General features: G+C 34.2%; 1 protein-coding gene and 1 long non-coding RNA gene across 2 annotated transcripts in view; both read right to left on the bottom strand.

Annotated features, from left to right (window-relative positions):
• Positions 1 to 14,893, bottom strand: part of LOC143082408 (uncharacterized) — a 76,297-nt gene that overhangs the window by 22,456 nt on the left and 38,948 nt on the right. The gene's annotated exons all lie outside the window — the stretch shown is intronic.
• Positions 1,124 to 14,863, bottom strand: LOC143082409 (uncharacterized). The gene is made up of 3 exons (XR_012980382.1): positions 14,420 to 14,863; positions 4,984 to 5,091; positions 1,124 to 1,282 (listed from the first exon to the last, which is right to left on the bottom strand). It is a non-coding gene; the product is annotated as an uncharacterized LOC143082409 (long non-coding RNA).

Genomic DNA, 14,893 nt, shown 5'->3' with positions numbered 1-14,893 from the left:
TGACATGCCAGAACCAGACCTTAATTAAACTGATTGAAAGATTATGTCTTCATCATATGAATATCAGGCACAATCCCTCCTGTTAGGGGTTTAGTATTATACCGTCATGAAATATACAACCCTCTTATTTACAATATCATTTGATCAACACCTATTTACAAGGGTCTATTTGATATGATTTTTCTCATTGTTGAAGGCTGTATGGTTGCATATAACTGCTTACATCCACTTTATTTGAACTTGAGTGGATACATGTAGGCGTCTCATTGGCAATCATACCACATCTCCGTATTTTTACAGTATTGTATCAGTACTGTTACCTAATAACAGGACAAAACAAGACAGCAATTTGACAAAACTAAAGACATACATACTTGATTTTACTTCTCTAAAGATATAAACAAAATTTTCATAGTTCGTATCTGAACATGTACACAGCCATGGGAATTTTAAGGGACTACATTTCAGTGTGCATATATTTAGTAGCTAATCTAGCTACTTCCTGTTTATCAGACCAGTACCTTAGAAAAGAATTGTGACAATATATCCAATCTTTTCAAAAACCAAAGACTAACTTCACTAGGAGCAGCAGTTAGTTGTCATAGATACTCTAGATAGAAAGATAATCTGCCACTTTTATAAAAGGGACTACACATAGTTTTTGAAAGGGTATAATCGGTTTGTGCCGAAATTACTTTCTTTAGTCCAGAAACTCATTTGAGCTAAATGGTAATCTCCACCCACATTTAGGACTGGCAGTTATTTGTAGTTTTTATCAACAGCTTGCACTTTTTCTAAATTATATTTGCTTCTTTTAAGACTGACCAAAACTGTTTTTTACCATTGTGGTTTGATTAAGGTAGTGTATATCAAACAGCTGTTGGAAATATTTTGGACAACCCTCTTATTTACAATATCATTTGATCAACACCTAGTGGTCTTTGGTGGTATCTCGCATAACATTAATAAGGTCTTTTTTAAAAGGCAACTTGAAATTATTGGTCCCATATTTATGTGCTATAGCAAATGTATGGGCTGCTGATCTGCATATATGATAGCAATATATTCTTATGTTTTCAATGACCCCTTATTTCTTCACTCCACTTTATAAGATAGAAATAAATGTTATTCCATATTTTATTGGTTTTTTTAAAGGTATCATAATTTAGACATAAAGACAAAACTAAGCACAGTGAAAAAAGTCTACTCTGTCCTGTAAAGTTTGAGATGTTTTTGTTGTTCAATCTTTGTCACTTGTATGGAAACACTAAATCTTGATAACCTACAACAGAAATATTATCACTTTTATTTCAATTAAATTGTTGCAGTTATCATGCATGTAATAGAGAAAATGATAAATTAGACCAGATCTCCACATTAATAATATAAAAACTAGAGGCTTCAATGAGCCTGTGTCACTCACATGATACTTTTATTTACAATTGATGCACGATACAGAAATTGTCCATACCAACCGTCAGTGTTTACCATACAATACAGTACTTCTATACACTGTCTGTATACAGTATTTGTTGGATTTTGTCCATACCTATCGTCGATGTTTGACATAAAATACAATACTCCTATATACCGTATATCAACAGTATTTGTCTATACCTACCGTCGGTGGTTAACATACAATACAGTCCTCCTATATACCGTCTATCAACAGTATTTGTCTATACCTACCGTCAGTGGTTAACATACGATATAGTACTCCTTTGCACCGTCCATCAACAGTATTTGTCTATACCTACCGTCGGTGGTTAACATGCAATAAAGTGCTCCTATATACCGTCTATCAACAGTATTTGTCTATACCTACCGTCGGTGGTTAACATACAATATAGTGCTCCTATATACCGTCTATCAACAGTATGTGTCTATACCTACTGTCGGTAGTTAACATACAATATAGTGCTCCTATATACCGTCTATCAACAGTATTTGTCTATACCTACCGTCGGTAGTTAACATACAATATAGTGCTCCTATATACCATCTATCAACAGTATTTGTCTATACCTACCGTCGGTGGTTAACATACAATATAGTGCTCCTATACACCATCTATCAACAGTATTTGTCTATACCTACCGTCGGTAGTTAACATACAATATAGTGCTCCTATATACCATCTATCAACAGTATTTGTCTATATCTACCGTCGGTGGTTAACATACAATATAGTGCTCCTATATACCGTCTATCAACAGTATCTGTCTATACCTACTGTCGGTAGTTAACATACAATATAGTGCTCCTATATACCATCTATCAACAATATATGTCTATACCTACCGTCGGTGGTTAACATACAATATAATGCTCCCATATACCGTCTATCAACAGTGTTTGTCTATACCTACCGTCGGTAGTTAACATACAATATAGTGCTCCTATATACCGTCTATCAACAGTATTTGTCTATACCTACTGTCGGTAGTTAACATACAATATAGTGCTCCTATATACCATCTATCAACAGTATATGTCTATACCTACCGTCAGTGGTTAACATACAATATAGTGCTCCCATATACCGTCTATCAACAGTATTTGTCTATACCTAACGTCGGTGGTTAACATACAATATAGTGCTCCTATATACCGTCTATCAACAGTTTGTGTCTATACCTACTGTCGGTAGTTAACATACAATATAGTGCTCCTATATACCGTCTATCAACAGTATTTGTCTATACCTACCGTCGGTAGTTAACATACAATATAGTGCTCCTATATACCATATATCAACAGTATTTGTCTATACCTACCGTCGGTGGTTAACATACAATATAGTGCTCCTATATACCATCTATCAACAGTATTTGTCTGTACCTACCGTCGGTAGTTAACATACAATATAGTGCTCCTATATACCATCTATCAACAGTATTTGTCTATATCTACCGTCGGTGGTTAACATACAATATAGTGCTCCTATATACCGTCTATCAACAGTATCTGTCTATACCTACCGTCGGTGGTTAACATACAATATAGTGCTCCTATATACCGTCTATCAACAGTATGTGTCTATACCTACTGTCGGTAGTTAACATACAATATAGTGCTCCTATATACCGTCTATCAACAGTATATGTCTATACCTACCGTCGGTAGTTAACATACAATATAGTGCTCCTATATACCATCTATCAACAGTATTTGTCTATACCTACCGTCGGTGGTTAACATACAATATAGTGCTCCTATATACCATCTATCAACAGTATTTGTCTATACCTACCGTCGGTAGTTAACATACAATATAGTGCTCCTATATACCATCTATGAACAGTATTTGTCTATACCTACTGTTGGTAGTTAACATACAATATAGTGCTCCTATATACCGTCTATCAACAGTATTTGTCTATACTTACAGTCGGTGGTTAACATACAATATAGTGCTTCTATATACCGTCTATCAACAGTATTAATCTATACCTACTGTGGGTAGTTAATATACAATATAGTGCTCCTATATACCGTCTATCAACAGTATTTGTCTATACCTACCGTCGGTGGTTAACATACAATATAGTGCTCCTATATACCGTCTATCAACAGTATTTGTTTATACCTACCGTCGGTGGTTAACATACAATATATTGCTCTTATATACCGTCTATCACCAGTATTTGTCTATACCTACCGTCGGTGGTTAACATAAGATATAGTGCTCCTATATACCTTCTATCAACAGTATTTGGCTATACCTACCGTCAGTGGTTAACATAGAATATAGTGCTCCAATATACTGTCTATCACCAGTATTTGTCTATACCTACCGTCGGTGGTTAACATGGAATATAGTGCTCCTATATACCGTCTATCAACAGTATTTGTTTATACCTACTGTCGGAGGTTAACATAGAATATAGTGCTCCTATATACCAAGAGGGATAACGGATCTGCATCTAGAATTTATCATGCTGCCCTTTTTTTGGATTTTTAAAATTCTTGTTATCCCTCTATTTTTACATTCATCCAAAATAATACAACAGTAGTCAATTAGGGGCAGAACACCCATTGTATTATGTTTTCTTGCAGTTATATAAAAAAAATGTATTTAAGAAAGATGGTATATTCTGGATGATATAATTAGCACAACCTTGGTCAATTTGATTTCTCCAGTTACATAGTGGGCTGTCAATTTTGAAACTAATATTTTTTCACATGAAGAATTTTGTAATACTTTAATTTATTATCAAGTTTGGTTGAAAAGTCTGAATAGTTTCTGCTTTGTTCCAGTAATCAAACATTTTGTTTCATTTGCATCTATGAACATGTTATTCATTTTACACCACTCTTCAACCCTGTATAAATCTTCTTGAACATCATCATTTATATTTTCTAGATGTTTCCCCCTGATTTATGAATAGTGGTGTCATCAGCATATACAACGATATAGGTCTGTTTCACAATTTTTAATGCATAAGGGAAGGTCATTTATAAATAGCACAAACAATAGAGGACAAGGTATAGAACATTGGGGAACACCAAATTTTACATGTTGTTGTTCAGAGTTAACATTACAAATGTATACCTTTTGTTATTCAGGTACGACTTAAAAAAAACTAACAGTAGTCTCACTAAATCCATACATGTCGAGCTTTAAACAAAGAAAGTCATATTCTACCAAATCAAAAACTTTTTTTTAAATCTTAATAAAATTGCTAGGTTTAAAATACCATCTTTCATTTCTTGCAACCATGTGTCAATGATATTAAATAAATGTCAAGCTCAATCCAGTATATATTCCAAGTTATGGACAAATGATAATGCTATTAAAAATACCAAATCATAACCAGTGCTTTTCTCTTTTTCTATTTACAGTATATGACTAGGTAATAATGATTACTTTTTTCAACTATTTTCATACTTTTTTGTTTCCTCTGCTTTTGTATCAAGGGCATAATTGTTTATGGCAAACTAAGCATCTGCATAATCAAACTATTCCTAACTGTACTCTACCTCAAATTCTGGAAACTGCAGAATTTTTGTCATAGCAGTCTTATGGTAGCTGAACTATTTCTATTTTTTGTAAATCTGGATTAATAACTCTTTTGTCACATTCTGGGGCTATAGAAAAAAAAACATTACAGAATTATCAAAATTATGTGTGTATAATGTTTGTGTACAGTCATTCAACTAAACTAGAGGCTCTAAAGAGCCTGTGTCGATCACCTTGGTCTATGTGCATATTAAACAAAGGACACAGATGGATTCATGACAAAATTGTGTTTTGCTGATAGTGATGTGTTTGTAGATCTTACTTTACTGAACATTCTTGGTACTTAGAATTTTCTCTATCTATAATAAACTTGGACCTTTAGATACAGTGAAAAATATTTTGTAAAAATTTACAAAAATTTACCATATTAGTGAAAATTGTTAAAAATTGAATAAAATGGGCAACAACTCCTTAAGGGATCAACTGACGATTTTGGTCATGTTGACTTATTTCTAGATCTTATTTAGCTGAACATTATTGCTGTTCACAAGTTATCTCTATCTATAACAATATTCAAGATAATAACCAAAAACAGCAAAATTTCCTTAAAATTACTAATTCAGGGGCAGCAACCCAACAACAGGTTATCCGATTTATCTGAAAATTTCAAGGCAGATAGATCTTGACCTGTTACACAATTTTACCACTTGTCAGATTTGCTCTAAATGCTTTGGTTTTTGAGTTATAAGCCCAAAACTGCATTTTACCCCTATGTTCTATTTTTAGCCATGGCGGCCATCTTGGATGGTTGGCCGGGTCACCGGACACATTTTTTAAACAAGATACCCCAATGATGATTTTGGCCAAGTTTGGTGTAATTTGGCCAAGTAGTTTCAGAGGAGAAGATGTAAAAGATTACTAAGATTTACGAAAAATGGTTAAAAATTGACTATTAAGGGCAATAACTCCTAAAAGGGTCAACTGACCATTTCGGTCATCTTGACTTATTTGTAAATCTTTTTTTGCTGAACATTATTGCTGTTACAGTTTATCTCTATCTATAATAATATTCAAGATAATAACCAAAAACAGCAAAATTTCATTAAAATTACTTATTCTGGGGCATCAACCCAAAACCGGGTTATCCAATTCATCTGAAAATTTCAGGGCAGGTAGATCTAGACCTGATAAACAAATTTACATCATGTCAGATTTACTCTAAATGCTTTGGTTTTTGAGTTATAAGCCAAAAACTGCATTTTACCCAAGGTTCTATTTTTAGCCATGGCAGCCATCTTGATTGGATGGCTGGGTCACTGGACACATTTTTCAAACTACATACCCCAAAGATGGTTGTGGCCAAGTTTGGATTGATTTGGCCAAGTAGTTTCAGAGGAGAAGATTTTTGTAAAAGATTACTAAGATTTACGAAAAATGGTTAAAAATTGACTATAAAGGGCAATAACTCCTAAAGGGGTCAACTGACCATTTCGGTCATGTTGACTTATTTGTAAATATTACTTTGCTGAACATTATTGCTGGTTACAGTTTATCTCTATCTATAATAATATTCAAGATAATAACCAAAAACAGCAAAATTTCCTTAAAATTACTAATTCAGGGGCAGCAACCCAACAACAGGTTATCCGATTTATCTGAAAATTTCAGGGCAGATAGATCTTGACCTGTTACACAATTTTATCCCTTGTCAGATTTGCTCTAAATGCTTTGGTTTTTGAGTTATAAGCCAAAAACTGCATTTTACCCCTATGTTCTATTTTTAGCCATGGCGGCCATCTTGGATGGTTGGCCGGGTCACCGGACACATTTTTTAAACTAGATACCCCAATGATGATTTTGGCCAAGTTTGGTGTAATTTGGCCCTGTAGTTTCAGAGGAGAAGATTTTTGTAAAAGTTAACGACACCGGACGACGACGGACGACAGACGACGGACGACGGACGCCAAGTGATGGGAAAAGCTCACTTGGCCCTTTGGGCCAGGTGAGCTAAAAAGGACAAAATATTATTTTTTTGTGTATAAATAAATAATTGTGATTTTAATGTCTTAAGGTGGCTCATGGGTACAAAAATTTTAGCAAAAAATTAAACCTTTATTTTTTCATTACAAATTTTATTTATTACACTATTAGTTGTTACTTTATGATATGGTACAAAAAACAACCCCAAAAAATTATTTGGTTTGGCCCCAGATGACTTTAAAAATTGAAAAAGCTCCAAATTATCTCCCTTTGGTGCAAAAAAGCCATTTTTTGGCCTTAAATTTGAAATATCTTTTTTAACTCATCGGTGACCTATATTTTTTATTATTGTTTTCAAATAAGCTGTACATAAACTAAATAATTGTAAAATTTAAGCAATTTCTTATATTAGGTTATTTTTTTATTTCGATATTTCCTCTTTTTCTCCTATTAGTTCAACAGAAAACTAGAGGCTCTAAAGAGCCTGTGTCGCTCACCTTGGTATATGTGAATATTAAACAAAGGAAGCAGATGGATTCATGACAAAATTGTGTTTAGGTGATGGTGATGTGTTTGTACATCTTACTTTACTGAACATTCTTGCTCCTTACAATTATCTCTATCTATAATGATCTTGGCCTAGTAGTTTCAGTGGGAAATGTTAGTAAAAATTTACAAATTTTATGAAAATTGTTAAAAATTGACTATAAAGGACAATAACTCCTTAGGGGGTCAACTGACCATTTTGTCATGTTTGACTTATCTTTAGGTCTTACTTTGCTGTACATTATTGCTGTTTACAGTTTATCTCTATCTATAATAATATTCAAGATAATAACAAAAAACGTCAAAATTTTCTTAAAATTACCAATTATGGGGCAGCAACCCAACATCCGGTTGTCGGATCCATCTGAAAATTTCAGGGCAGATAGATCTTGACATGATAAACAATTTCACTCCGTCAGATTTGCTCTAAATGCTTTAATTTTTGAGTTATAAGCCAAAAACTGCATTTTACCCCTATGTCCTATATTTAGCCGTGGCAGCCATCTTGGTTGGATGGCCGAGTCACTGGACACATTTTTTAAATTACACACCCCAAAATTGATTGGGGCCAAGTTTGGATTAATTTAGCCCAGTAGTTTCAGAGGAGAAGATTTTTGTAAAAGATTACTAAGATTTACGAAAAATGGTTAAAAATTGACTATAAAGGGCAATAACTCCTTAAGGGGTCAACTGACCATTTCGGTCATGTTGACTTATTTGTAAATCTTACTTTGCTGAACATTATTGCTGTTTACAGTTTATCTCTATCTATAAAAATATTCAAGATAATAACCAAAAACAGCAAAATTTCCATAAAATTACCAATTCAGGGGCAGCAACCCATCAACGGGTTGTCCGATTCATCTGAAAATTTCTGGGCAGATAGATCTTGACCTGATAAACAATTTCACTCCATGTCAGATTTGCTCTTAATGCTTTGATTTTTGAGTTATAAGCCAAAAACTGCATTTTTTACCCCTATGTCCTATATTTAGCCGTGGCAGCCATCTTGGTTGGATGGCCGGGTCACCGGACACATTTTTTAAACTACACACCCCAAAGATGATTGTGGCCAAGTTTGGATTAATTTAGCCCAGTAGTTTCAGAGGAGAAGATTTTTGTAAAAGATAACTAAGATTTACGAAAAATAGTTAAAAATTGACTATAAAGGGCAATAACTCCTTAAGGGGTCAACTGACCATTTCGGTCATGTTGACTTATTTGTAAATCTTACTTTGCTGAACATTATTGCTGTTTACAGTTTATCTCTATCTATAAAAATATTCAAGATAATAACCAAAAACAGCAAAATTTCCATAAAATTACCAATTCAGGGGCAGCAACCCATCAACGGGTTGTCCGATTCATCTGAAAATTTCTGGGCAGATAGATCTTGACCTGATAAACAATTTTACCCCATATCAGATTTGCTCTAAATGCTTTGGTTTTTGAGTTATAAGCCAAAAACTGCATTTTACCCCTATGTTCTATTTTTAGCCATGGCGGCCATCTTGGTTGGTTGGCGGGGTCACCGGACACATTTTTTAAACTAGATACCCCAATGATGATTGTGGCCAAGTTTGATTAAATTTGGCTTAGTAGTTTCAGAGGAGAAGATTTTTGTAAAAGTTAACGACGACGGACGCAGGACGACGACGGACGCAGGACGACGACGGACGCAGGACGCCGGACGCCGGACGCAAAGTGATGGGAAAAGCTCACTTGGCCCTTCGGGCCAGGTGAGCTAAAAAATAGATATTCGAACACACCTACTCTGTTTTTGTGATTCATTAGATAGGTATCTCACTTGACCCATATATTTCATCTTTTCGTACTGTCATTTTTTTACGTTATAAAGTCAACCTGTAGCTTTGATATATAATAAGGATAGAATCTGAAGCGAGATGCTATATAAAATACTCTTGCTTTGTACGTTTTAAAGACAAAATATACACCCCAAACATGCCCTAACATAAAAAGGTGCACTCGATTTTTCTCTTTTCGATACAAACGTTACCTGTTTTGGGGAATTTTTTCTTGATTCACATAATGGAAGGGCAGACACGAAAATTTCTGAACTAAAAGATTCTCTCCGTCCGTGATAAAAAAAAATCGGAGGTTATGCATTTTCTACATCCAACTTATAGATACTATATATAAAAAAGAAGATGTGGTATTATTGCCAATGAGACAACTATCCAGAAAAGACAAAAATGACACAAACATTAACAACTATAGGTAACCGTAAGGCCTTCAACAATGAGCAAAGCCCATACCGCATAGTCAGCTATAAAAGGCCCCGATAAGAACCATGTCGTCGACTTGATATCTTACTGTTTTGCATTACTATGTAATAGATACATTGAAAACTTATGCAAATGGTGTTTTTAAAGTAAGAAAATTGTCGTTTTATTTGTTTCTATTAACTTTTTAAAATTTTGTTACTATATCAAACATTACAGTTCACATTTATCGCTTTCTCGATAAACAAATATTCGTATGTATTATTAATGTTTTTAATGCTCCATTTATTGGCATTATGTTTTTCTGGTCTGTGCATACGTTCGTCCGTTTGTCTGTTTGTTTGTCCGTTTGTCCAGCTTCAAGTTAAATAAAATTGAAACTTAGTACACATTTTCCCTATGGTATGATCTTTTTAATTCTAATGCCAAATTACAGTTTTATCCCATTTTCATAGTCCACTAAACACAGACTAGAGGCTCTAAAGAGCCTGTGTCGCTCACCTTGGTCTATGTGCATATTAAACAAAGGACACAAATGGATTCATGACAAAATTGTATTTTGGTGATGGTGATGTGTTTGAAGTTCTTACTTTACTGAACTTTCTTGCTTCTTACAATTAAATCTATAATGAACTTTGCCCATTAGTAACAGAGAAAAATATTTGGTAAAAATTTACATAAATTTACCAAATTAATGAAAATTGTTAAAAATTGACTATAAAGGGCAATAACTCCTTAAGGGGTCAATTGACCATTTAGGTCATGTTGACTTATTTGTAGATCTTACTTTGATGAACATTATCGCTGTTTACAGTTTATCGCTATCTATAATAGTATTCAAGATAATAACCAAAAACAGCAAAATTTCTTTAAAAATTACCAATTGGAGGGCAGCAACCCAACAACCGGTTGTCCAATTCATTTGAATATTTCAGGGCAGATATATATTGACTTGATTAACAATTTAACTCCTTGTCAGATTTCCTCTAAATGATTTGGTTTCCGAGTTATAAGCAAAAAACTACACTTTACCCCTGTTCTATTTTTAGCCGTGGTGGCCATCTTGGTTGGATGGCCAGGTCATCGGACACATTTTTCAAACAAGGTACCTCAAAGATGATTGTGGCCAAGTTTGAATTAATTTGGCCCAGTAGTTTCAGAGGAGAAGATTTTTGTAAAAGATAACTAAGATTTACGAAAAATGGTTAAAAATTTACTATAAAGGGCAATAACTCCTAAAGGGGTCAACTGACCATTTCGGTCATGTTGACTTATTTGTAAATCTTACTTTGATGAACATTATTGCTCTTTACAGTTTATCTCTATCTATAATAATATTCAAGATAATAACCAAAAACAGCAAAATTTCCTCAAAATTACCAATTCAGGGACAGCAACCCAATAACGGATTGACCGATTCATCTGAAAATTTCAGGGCAGATAGATCTTGACCTGATAAACATTTTTACCCCATGTCAGATTTCCTCTAAATGCTTTAGTTTTTGAGTTATAAGCCAAAAACTGCATTTTACCCCTATGTTCTATTTTTAGCCGTGGTGGCCATCTTGGTTTGTTGGCCGGGTCACCGGACACATTTTTTAAACTAGATACCCCAATGATGATTGTGGCCAAGTTTGGTTTAATTTGGCCCAGTAGTTTCAGAGGAGAAGATTTTTCTAAAAGATAACTAAGATTTACGAAAAATGGTTAAAAATTGACTATAAAGGGCAATAACTCCTAAAGGGGTCAACTGACCATTTGGGTCAGGTTGACTTATTTGTAAATCTTACTTTGCTGAACATTATTGCTGTTTACAGTTTATCTCTATCTATAATAATATTCAAGATAATAACCAAAAACAGTAAAATTTCCTTAAAATTACCAATTCAGGGGCAGCAACCCAACAACGGGTCGTCCGATTCATCTGAAAATTTCAGGGCAGATAGATCTTGACCTGATGAACAATTTTACCCCATGTCAGATTTGCTCTAAATGCTTTGGTTTTTGAGTTATAAGCCAAAAACTGCATTTTACCCCTATGTTCTATTTTTAGCCATGGCGGCCTTCTTGGTTGGTTGACCGGGTCACCAGACACATTTTTTAAACTAGATACCCCAATGATGATTGTGGCCAAGTTTGGTTAAATTTGGCCAAGTAGTTTCAGAGGAGAAGATTTTTGTAAAAGTTAACGACGCCAGACGACGGACGACAGACGACGGACGCCGGACGCCAAGTGCTGAGAAAAGCTCACTTGGCCCTTTGGGCCAGGTGAGCTAAAAAGGACATTAACAAAAATGTATGCTTCTTCTAGAGGCAGATTTTAGCTTAAATGAACAGTGACCCCATTTTTTTATTTTCATTTAAGTATATGATAAAGTTCATTTATGAAAAAATATAGCGAAATCCTATATTAGAAAAAAAAATTCATTTATACCCAGGAGCTTCAAAAGATTAAATTTAAATTATAATCTAAACATGAAAGAGCACATATAAATCAACCTTTTACTCAGATTTATATCTAAAACCAGTTATAACTAGCTATAATATCTTTGACTTCACAAATATCATCATCTAATTTTACAAATCAGTATTTATTTGGTGGCACTTCCTGCACACTAAGTATGTTATGCCTTAGGTTTAATTTTGATGCAATCACATTTCATAAGGTACATGTCTTGAACTGTTTTAATGAATAAATTACAGTTTTAAACTCAGTTTAGGCTGACCTGAGGTCAATAGTTTTAAACAATGTCATCAAACTATCAGTTTTACTGTAATATATTGATATTGTGACATTTATGGGAAAGAGCATATGACTTAGTCATATTGGTCAATACAATGGAAAGTTTATAGCTGAGACTACTATAACACTATGTGTTATACTAGTAGTCTCAGTTTATAACTATGTTAATGTTAATTATATACATGACATAATAATTAAATCATTTAAAAAACTATTCCAAAGATTTCTCTCTCTCAAATCATGTTTACATTTTTTTAGAGAAGAGTCTGTCTGAAATATATTCAGGGGTAGTCCAAATAATTATGACTTCTTAAAAGCTATATTATGGGGGAAAAGGGGGGGTCTATTATGTTTTTTTCATACAGGAGGAAGACGTCAAAGCAAAAAAAACTAGAGGCTCTAAAGAGCCTGTGTCGCTCACCTTGGTCTATGTGAATATTAAACAATGGACACAGATGGATTCATGACAAAATTGTGTTTTGGTGATGGTGATGTGTTTGTAGATCTTACTTTACTAAACATTCTTGCTGCTTACAATTATCTCTATCTATAACAGTACTTTCTGTGGAAAATGTTATTGAAAATCTTCAAATTCTAAGAAAATTGTTAAAAATTGACTATGAAGGGCAATAACTCCTTAGGGGGTCAATTGACTATTTTGGTCATAGTGACTTATTTTTAGTTCTTACTTTGCTGTACATTATTGCTGTTTACAGTTTATCTCTATCTATAATAATATTCAAGATAATAACAAAAAAACAGCAAAATTTCCTCAAAATTACCAATTCAGGGGTAGCAACCTAACAACCGATTATCCGATTCATCTGAAAATTCCAGGGCAGATAGATCGTGACCTGATCAACAATTTTACTTCCTGTCAGATTTGCTCTTAATGCTTTGGTTTTTGAGTTATAAGCCAAAAACTGCATTTTACCCCCATGTTTTATTTTTAGCCATGGCGGCCATCTTGGTTTGTTGGCCGATTTACCGGACACATTTTTTTAACTAGATACCCCAATGATGATTATGGCTAAGTTTGGTTAAATTTGGCCTAGTAGTTTCAGAGGAGAAGATTTTTCTAAAAGATTACTAAGATTTACGAAAAATGGTTAAAAATTGACTATAAAGGGCAATAACTCCTAAAGTGGTCAACTGACCATTTCGGTCATGTTGACTTATTTGTAAATCTTACTTTGCTGAACATTATTGCTGTTTACAGTTTATCTTTATCTATAACAATATTCAAGATAATAACCAAAAACAGCAAAATTTCCTTAAAATTACCATTTCAGGGGCAGCAACCCAACAACGGATTGTCCGATTCATCTGAAAATTTCAGGGCAGATAGATCTTGAACTGATAAACAATTTTACCCCGTCAGATTTGCTCTAAATGCTTTGGTTTTTGAGTTATAAGCCAAAAACTGCATTTTACCCCTATGTTCTATTTTTAGCCATGGCGGCCATCTTGGTTGGTTGGCGGGGTCACGCCACACATTTTTTAAACTAGATACCCCAATGATGATTGTGGCCAAGTTTGGTTTAATTTGGCCCAGCAGTTTCAGAGGAGAAGATTTTTGTAAAAGTTAACGACGACGGACGACGATGGACGACAGACGCAAAGTGATGGGAAAAGCTCACTTGGCCCTTCGGGCCAGGTGAGCTAAAAACCAACAAAACAAAATAAAATAATAGCCTGTCAAGACGTCCTTATATCATAATAATTTGGTCTAATTTTGGGATAATACATTTAACTTCCTTTGATGTCGGGGAGGGGAAAAGTTTTGACGATTAATTATTCTTGAAACTAACCATTATTATTTCTTATTGTTACTTTGTTAAGCGAGCGCGATGTGTGGTTCTCGAGTTATTTAAAAAGGGGGGGGGGGGTGTTACTATATCAAATTTACCCAGTTTGGAGACTAATAAATATTTAAAATCTAACCATAAACTCCAATGTTCCTGCTTTTTTTAGCAGAACAAACACGATGGCATTCTCGTCTCTGTTATAATCAATAGTTAACTCATTTCTTCTTCCAGGTTATTTCTTAATCAATTATGATTATCAGCTGTCTATCTATTTACCATGTTTATGTTAAACTGGTCCGTAATTCCATCGTAGTGTATCGATAAGTGAACACAACAGGGATCCAGTTTATTAAACGTCTGTAAACCGAGGTATATAATATACAAGGTTCCTGAGTCAGTAACCGTAACTATCACCGTGCTTTGTGCGCATGCGCAAGAAACACCAACAACAAGGATAAAACAGGGTACATAGTTCCGTAATTTCGTATATTTTTCTTATCTTCATACTAAAGAGCTCCAAAAGTAGGCGTGCTTAGGTGCACTGGGCGGGTCTAAAAACCGACTCTCGGTGGTTAACGTCTCTCGATGGTTAACTTTAAGTGCCTACCCT

The sequence above is a fragment of the Mytilus galloprovincialis genome, chromosome 7 (assembly GCF_965363235.1).
Source record: "Mytilus galloprovincialis chromosome 7, xbMytGall1.hap1.1, whole genome shotgun sequence".
Lineage (NCBI taxonomy): Eukaryota > Metazoa > Mollusca > Bivalvia > Mytilida > Mytilidae > Mytilus > Mytilus galloprovincialis.
Note: the sequence above shows the minus strand (reverse complement) of the source record. Positions and strands in the feature narration are given on the sequence as shown.